Source organism: Octopus sinensis, linkage group LG2, assembly GCF_006345805.1.
Source record: "Octopus sinensis linkage group LG2, ASM634580v1, whole genome shotgun sequence".
NCBI classification, from domain to species: domain Eukaryota; kingdom Metazoa; phylum Mollusca; class Cephalopoda; order Octopoda; family Octopodidae; genus Octopus; species Octopus sinensis.
This window is the reverse complement of record NC_042998.1, coordinates 203,052,434-203,059,602: the sequence shown is the minus strand read 5'-3', so window position 1 is coordinate 203,059,602 and position 7,169 is coordinate 203,052,434. Positions and strand designations below refer to the sequence as shown.

Here is a 7,169-nt window from a genome sequence, read left to right as displayed (position 1 = left end):
TTAGGAAGTAACTTGACAATTCACAAAAGCATTCATACAGGCGAGAAACCATATCACTGTGATATCTGTGGTAAATCTTTCCCTGATGGAAGTAGCGTAACTAAGCACAAACGTACTCATACAGGGGAGAAACCATATTCCTGTGATATCTGTAGTAAATCTTTCTCTCAAAGTGGCAGCTTAACTGTGCACAAACGTATTCATACAGGCGAGAAACCATATCACTGTGATATCTGTGGTATATCATTCTCTCATGGCAGTCCCTTAACTCGACACAAACGTGTTCATACAGGTGAGAAACCATATCACTGTGATATCTGTGGTAAATCATTCTCTCATAGCAGTGGCTTAACTACTCACAAATCGGTTCATACAGAGGAGAAACCATATCACTGTGATATCTGTGGTATATCATTCTCTCAAAACACTACCCTGACTACGCACAGACGTATTCATACTGGGGAGAAACCATATCACTGTGATATCTGTGGTAAATCATTCATTGGTTCCAGTCACTTAACTAAACACACACGTATCCATACAGGAGAGAAACCATATCACTGTGATATCTGTGGTAAATCATTCTCTCATAGCGGTGGCTTAACTCAACACACACGTATCCATACAGGAGAGAAACCATATACCTGTGATATCTGTGGTAAATCATTCTCTCAGAACGGTGTCTTAACTAAACACAAACGTATTCATACAGGTGAGAAACCATATCACTGATATCTGTGGTAAATCATTCTCATAGCAGTGGCTTAACTACTCACAAATGGGTTCATACAGAGGAGAAACCATATACCTGTGATATCTGTGGAAAATCATTCTCTGATCACAGTCATTTAACTCAACACAAAAATATTCATACAGGGGAGAAACCATATCACTGTGATATCTGTGGTAAATCTTTCACTGATGGAAGTAGCGCAACTAAGCACAAACGTGTTCATACAGGAGAGAAACCTTATCATTGTGATATCTGTGGTAAATCCTTCACTTTATGAAGTAACTTGACAATTCACAAAAGCATTCATACAGGCGAGAAACCATATCACTGTGATATCTGTGGTAAATCTTTCCCTGATGGAAGTAGCGTAACTAAGCACAAACGTACTCATACAGGGGAGAAACCATATTCCTGTGATATCTGTAGTAAATCTTTCTCTCAAAGTGGCAGCTTAACTGTGCACAAACGTATTCATACAGGCGAGAAACCATATCACTGTGATATCTGTGGTATATCATTCTCTCATGGCAGTCCCTTAACTCGACACAAACGTGTTCATACAGGTGAGAAACCATATCACTGTGATATCTGTGGTAAATCATTCTCTCATAGCAGTGGCTTAACTACTCACAAATCGGTTCATACAGAGGAGAAACCATATCACTGTGATATCTGTGGTATATCATTCTCTCAAAACACTACCCTGACTACGCACAGACGTATTCATACTGGGGAGAAACCATATCACTGTGATATCTGTGGTAAATCATTCATTGGTTCCAGTCACTTAACTAAACACAAACGTATTCATACAGGCGAGAAACCATATCACTGTGATATCTGTGGTAAATCATTCTCTCATAGCGGTGGCTTAACTCAACACACACGTATCCATACAGGAGAGAAACCATATACCTGTGATATCTGTGGTAAATCATTCTCTCAGAACGGTGTCTTAACTAAACACAAACGTATTCATACAGGTGAGAAACCATATCACTGATATCTGTGGTAAATCATTCTCATAGCAGTGGCTTAACTACTCACAAATGGGTTCATACAGAGGAGAAACCATATACCTGTGATATCTGTGGAAAATCATTCTCTGATCACAGTCATTTAACTCAACACAAAAATATTCATACAGGGGAGAAACCATATCACTGTGATATCTGTGGTAAATCTTTCTCTCATAGCGGTGGCTTAACTTCACACACGCGTATCCATATGGGAGAGAACCATATTCTTGTGATATCTGTGGTAATTTTTTCTCTCATAGCAGTAGCTTAACTAAACACAAATGGGTTCATACAGAGGAGAAACTATATACCTGTGATATCTGTGGTAAATCATTCTGTTTTGGCAGTGCTGTAACTCAACACAAACGTATCCATACAGGAGAGAAACCATATTCCTGTGATATCTGTGGTAAATCATTCTCTCATAGCGGTGGCTTAAATATACACAAACGTATTCATACAGGGGAGAAACCATATACCTGTGATATCTGTGGAAGATCATTCTCTGAAAGCAGTAACTTAACTAAACACAAGCGTGTTCATACAGGGGAGAAACCATATACCTGTGATATCTGTGGAAGATCATTCTCTGAAAGCAGTAACTTAACTATACACAAGCATGTTCATACAGGGGAGAAACCATATACCTGTGATATCTGTGGTAAATCATTCTCTCAGAACAGTGTCTTAACTCAACACAAACATATTCATACAGGGTAGAAACCATATACCTGTGATAGCTGTGGTAAGACATTCTCTGGAAAAAGTCACTTTCCTATACACAAATGCATTCACATTCAAGAAAAATCAATTCACAGTGATATCTGTGGCAAATCATTTACACAAAATCATTTCTGATTTAAACAAGTCTTTCCTTCTGAAGTGGGTCCCTAACACAGTGATATTTGTTGTATAACATTTCCTCAGAAGGACAAAGGACGTATCTCATAAAGACATCCACAGAATATAGAAACTATATGAATGTGACATCTATGGTAAATCTTTGACATGAAATCATCCATTATTGAATCAAAAGAGCATTGACTGAGGAACGAAAACATATCACTGTGATGTTAACCCTGAATCATTCTTTCAAATTGGTGAATTGTTTGTACACAGTCCTATTAATATGAAAGATATAACTGTAGCCTAAGCTTTTTCTGATAACTCAATCTATGAAAATGATCAATTATTGAAATGTAAATGCATTCATACAGAAGACGAACCCCGATGATGATGATCCTCATCATTTAACATTCTCCTATTCATGCTTCTGTGGATCAGATGGAATTCATTGATGGAGATTTTCTACATCTGGGTACCTTTCTTGTGACCAATGCTCACCTGTTTCCAAGCAAGGAAATATTTTCCCTGGTGAGACATATTTCACGCGAAGGACTGGAAATGAACAAGACGGTCATGATGGCCCTTTCCGAACATCACATAATATCTGGACAAGGATACACACACAAACACACACACACATATGTATCTCTGAAGAATTTCTTATAGGAAATATCTTTCATGTTTTCTACACATCTAAAAGCTTTTGATTCCTATTAGGAAATGAAACACATGTAATGCTGAATAAATAATATCAAACTTTTCTCCGGTCTCCTTATGTGATTTGTAATTACCTTGCAAAAAATATTATCCAAACCACCCACAAAAATATTGTAGGTGTATATATGTAATCAGAAGCTTGTTTGTTCAACTGGTGTATTTATGTTAGTTTGAGTAGTGGGGTGAGAGAGAGGGAAAAGTAAAGGTAGGTGGTCTTATAAGAATTCTACTTGTCATTACGATACTTAGGTCGAGAGTAACACTTTCATGTGATTGGAGAGAAAGGATAAGGCCATGAGTGAGACGGGAAGAGTGAGAAGTGTGCATGACGTGATAGGGGGACATATTTAGTTATGATTGTGATATAGAGGAGAGTAAGGAATATAATTTTAGAAGGTGGGTAATGTCCTGATGGAGAGGTTAAAGAATGGTAGAGAGAGACAGATGATGGTGGTGGTTGTGGTGGTGAATACAAAGTGAAAAGTAATTTTTTTTTTATTTGAACTAAGTTTTTTTTACAAATCTTACAAATTGAAATGTGTATTGACTCTCTGACCCATCACCTTGGCTTACAAGTTTCCACTGATGTGGTTTTCAGAGTAAGCCATGTTACATTAAATTCTGACCCCTATATTTTACATATAAGGTAATTTTTTTAGTATACACTTCTCGTGTTTCAGATAAGAAATTGTGCCCATGTAAATTTTAAAATGTAATTTTTTTCTGTTTATGAGAAAACTGGAAAAATATGAGCAAATATTTATTTTATAATAATATAATAATAATAATAATAATAATAATAATAATGAAATCATTGCATACAGTGCTCAGGTGCACCACAACTTGTCAAAAGTGCATATAAAGCATATGCAGTGATGTACAAATATCTGGAAAGTGAACAATGTATGAGTCAGATACATGCTTGTGTCTGTATGGAGGGGAGAAAATCAAGTGTAGCGTTGGCGGATCTCAGGAAGCATGGAAGTTTTGAAGGATGCAGTGCTCCGACAACTAACAACTGATGCCGGCAGTTTGTTCCATGCTTCAGCAACTCTCAGCATGAAAAAATGTTTCCTGAAGTCATGGGAACTGCTGTTTTCTTACTTTGTAAATATGTCCACGGGTGTTAGATGGGTGGAGTTTGAAAAGGTGCTCAGAGTTATTGTTTGTACGATGGTTGATAATTTTATGGGTGTCTGCCACTTCAACTGCCAGACGTCGGAGTTTCAATGTGTCCATGCCCAGGGAAGTAAGGCGTTCAGGATATGGCAAATGCCTGATGGAGGGTATTCTTTTGGTTGCACGTCGCTGAACAGCTTCCAGACGATTGATATCTTGGGCAAGATAGGGTTTGCAGACCAGTGATGCAAATTCCAGGTGAGGTCTTACCATAGCTATATAAAGCTGCAGATGTATAACCGGAGTGCGGCTCACAAAGGATTTGGTGAGTGATGCCAAGACACCCTCAGCCTTCTTGACAATTTTAGCGATGTGTTTTGTCCAACGCAAATCACTGTCGACAATAACACCCAGGTCACGTTCACATGAAGACTTTTTGAGACTAGTGTTGTGGAGGGAGTAGGTAGACGCTGGGTTTCTCCTCCCAAAATGCATGGTGGTACATTTGTCCACAGCCAGCTTGAGTTGCCAGTCCATGATCCACTGCTGCATTGTGTCCAAGTCTGCTTGCAATAGATTTGACCTCTTTATTTCGAGGTACAGCTTGATGTCATCTGCATATTTCAGCACTGTGGCATTCTTTAAGTTGGCATCTATGTCATTAACATATGCAACAAATAAAAGGGGGCCAAGAACAGATCCCTGTGGTACACCAGATGTCATCTCATAGGGCGAAGAGTACTGTCCTAGAACTGTGACAACCTCATAAAATTGTGCATGAAATGTGTATTAAGTAATTACCGTATTCCAATTTCCTTCAGTTTTCAGTGAGTAGCAGATGAGCGACTATCTTTTGATGCAGACACAATACAGGCTCCACTTTAGAGTGTTTTGGTTTCAGGAATAACCCAATCCATTGCCTCACTAGACACCGAGGCCATGAATAGTGACCGGGACCTTTTGTTTTTGGATAATGGATAAACACCTAAAAGATTATATAAATATATATTTATAAAATTAAAGACTTAAATCTGTACAAGATGCAAAGCAAAAAGAAAAGAATTCAATTAAGAATGCATCGGGTGAAAGAATATTGGTTTAAAAAACATACGACATAAAAATGATAACAATGAAGACTATAAGGAATATGAGGGAGTTAGGGTGAATCCTTTCTATTTGACAATGGCCGGGCATTGTCTTGTTGGAAGACTAATGCTTTTCTGTTGGTAATCTCCAACCGCAGTTCTTTGATATATTTTGGTTCAAATTAGCCAGTTGACGACAGAACACATCAGAATGAATGGTCTGGTTTCATGGGAGAAGGTCATATTAATGCCTTTATGATTCCACCAAACACAAAGCACAGGTTTGTTGCCATGGATATTCATCTTTGGTTGCTTGGGGAATATTTCTGCAAACTCCAGGATCAGTTTTGCACAACATTAAGCGTGCAATCCATTTTTCGTCTCCAGTCAGAAGTCGTTCCAAAAAAGGGCATGCTTTCTTTCCATTTCAAAAGCATGTCCCAAACGGAATACTGGTCCCAGCAAGTAGAGAAGGGCCTAGACCTAATCAATAGCTGGGGCATGTCAGAATCGGATTGCAATAACCCAGACACACTTTTAGAGAAATTTGAAAGGCACCTAGAGCCCAGATCGAACCATAGAATTCACAGATACGAATTCCAGGGCCTGAAACAAGAAACGATTGACAATTTCCTGTCCAGACTAAAGAATGTTGCCGAAAAATGCTGCAAATTCAAAGATAAGGACAAAAGAATTGTTGATCAATTAATATGGGGGTGTGCTCATAAAGAAGTTCAGAAATCCCTCATAGGTAAGGACGCTCTCCAGTTGATAGAAGCAGTAGACACTGCAAGAGCATTCGAAGCTACTACCAAACAAATGGCCTCACTTACCTTACAAACAAGCTCACTAGGCTGCAGTGTAGATATTGTATCCAGGCGCAGGACGAAACGTACCTGCAAACAAAGAACATGCCAGTACTGTGGTACAGAGCATGAGTTCGACAACCGGAAGAAATGTCCTGCATTCGGTACACAGTGAAAAGCATGTGGAAAGCCTAACCACTGGGAAAAAATGTGTAGACTAAAAAAATCTCAGAAATACAAGCCCCAATTTTCAAAGAGATATACATGCACAACCACAGGAACAAAACACCTCAGAGGAGGAATTCTTGGCAGTCGGCACAATAAATGTGTATGAGATGGGAAATGACGACCAGAAAAAAAATGAGGCATACACGACGATAAGAATACAGAAGAAGTCTGGCAAGAAATGAATAAACATTGACTTAAGGCTGAAGATTGACACCGGAGCCCAGAGTGATATCTTGCCTGTCAACCTCCACAAAAAGATGTTCCCAGAACACATGACACAAGAGGATAAAGTCAAAGAAGGAATCCTCACACCAAGTGATGTAATCCTCACTGCGTACGGAGGTACCAGGATTCCACAACTGGGCAAAACAACAATCACAGGGACACACAAAGGAAAAACAATCAAGTGTTCTTTTTATGTCACAAGAACAGAAGGTCCATCAATTCTTGGACTCAATACCTGCAAAAAGCTAAATATTGTGTCAATCAATGGTGAAGTGAAGGCAACTCCGAGCAGGATTGACAGAGATATGCCTATCAAAGACCGACCACCAATCACAAACAAAGAGGAACTGATAAGCATGTACCCTGAATGCTTTGACGATACAGTGGGGTG

At 38.9% G+C, this 7,169-nt stretch overlaps 1 pseudogene; it reads left to right on the top strand.

Annotated features, from left to right (window-relative positions):
- The window catches only part of LOC115227386, a 7,060-nt pseudogene extending 560 nt beyond the window's left edge, over positions 1-6,500 (top strand).
- The last annotated feature ends 669 nt before the right edge of the window (positions 6,501-7,169 follow it).